Source organism: Peromyscus eremicus, chromosome 23 (genome assembly GCF_949786415.1).
Source record: "Peromyscus eremicus chromosome 23, PerEre_H2_v1, whole genome shotgun sequence".
NCBI classification, from domain to species: Eukaryota; Metazoa; Chordata; class Mammalia; order Rodentia; family Cricetidae; genus Peromyscus; species Peromyscus eremicus.
The window spans coordinates 31,738,864-31,740,611 of NC_081438.1; positions in this window are offsets into that span (position 1 = coordinate 31,738,864).

Consider the following 1,748-nt stretch of genomic DNA (forward strand, 5'->3'; position numbering starts at 1 on the left):
AGATGGAGAGGAAGAGAAAGGAGGAGGAAGGACAGGCCCAGAAGGGGATATTGGAGAGGAGATGGGGGGCGGGGAGAAAGGGAGGAAGGAGAGGAGGAGGATGGAGAGGAGGGGAGGATGGAGGGGAGGGGAGAAGAAAGGGGAGGAGAATAGAGGAGGAGGGAGAGGAAGGAGGAAGAAAAGGGGATGAGGGAGGAGTGGAGCAAGGAGAGAAGGGGAGGATGGAGAAGAGGAAGGAGAGAAGAGAAGAAAAGAAGAGAGGAAATGGGGGAGGAGGGAAGGGAGGACGAAGAGGGTGGATAAAGAGAATGGGAGAATGAAAAGGAGGTTGGAGAGAAGGGAAGGATGGAGAGGAAAGGGGGAGGATGGGAGCAGGGGAGAAGAAGAGGGAGGATGGGAAGAGGAGGAGGAGGAGGAGGTGGAAGGGATGGTGGATAGATGGAAGGAGAGGAGAGGATGGAAAGGGGAAGGGGGAGGGAGGAGAGGGGTAAGAGGGGGAGGGAGAGGCCAGGGAGAGAACTTCCAAACAGTGGCTCCAGCCAAACGCAGCCCCCACATATAAGGAGTCTAACCTGACTCCCTCCTCCTGATTGGCAGTTACCCCATCAGTACAGACAGGGTGGAGGCAGCTGGGGGCACCCTAACCCCACTTAACTCCCACCCCTATGGGTCCTGGACCCCAGCCCAGAAGAGGAGGGGGTGTGAAAGGAGGAAGGGAAAGGAGATAGTGACCAATGGCCTACACCTCCCCTCAAAAAAAAAAAAAAAATCTCCCTCTGAGTCAGCTCTGAAGAATGGGATGGAGGTACTAACCCATCTATTATAATTAAATTATGTTCGCAGTGAGATGTCATCCCCTTCTCCACTGTAAAATATTGATAGACTCAAAACTAAATCATTAGGGGACACATTCTTAAATAAGGGGGGAGTGTGGACTGTGAGCAAGAGGTCGACACAACCAGGATGGATGTGTGTGTGTGTGTACGTATTCTTTGTAAAAATCAAGTTTGTCACTGGAGAGACGGCTTTTTGCTGGCCCCAAATTCGTAGGCACGGTACTCTGACCCTCCCAGCCCATTCGCCCCAGGAAGGGAGCCCCTAAACAACACTGCCTCGGGGCACAGTGACAAATTGACTTTGGATAAAAGTGACACAGGCCAGGCTGCTAAGCCCCAAGCTGGGGAAAGGTGGGACAGGCCAGAATGGCGTGTGCCAGTGCACTGGGGAGAGGTGCCCAGACCCGCTGGGCTGGAAGAGAGAGAAGCAGGCTACCCTCCAGGGGTGGTTCCCCAACCCTTGTGTCCTGGGCCTGGCCCCCAGCCTGGCTGCAGTCCGGCCCAGCTTCTCAGCGACCGTGGCGGGTCTGCCAAGTTGGACTTAATTACTCTCCCCTGTCTCTGAGGGAGGAGGGACTGTGCAGAGCCTCCAACGAGCTTGGAAGGTGGGGGACCCCTCTCCCCGTTTCTAGTGGCATTAGGAGGGCACGGCAAGGGTTAATCCCGAGGTCAAGGGCCAAGAGCACTACTTTTCGCTATAATTTAATTTCTTTCGCTATAAATACTACACGTAAACGCTGCCCATCCGGCTCGATTTTGCCCGTGGCCACCGCCGCCTGGTTTTCTGTCGCGCTCGCGATCTGGAATGCGCCCGGCGCGTGCTTCGGAATACAGAGCTGTGATCAATCCAGCCCGAGGGGAGGGCAGCGGAGGGGGCGGGTGCCGGCCCCGCTCCCTCGCCCATCTCTCTTT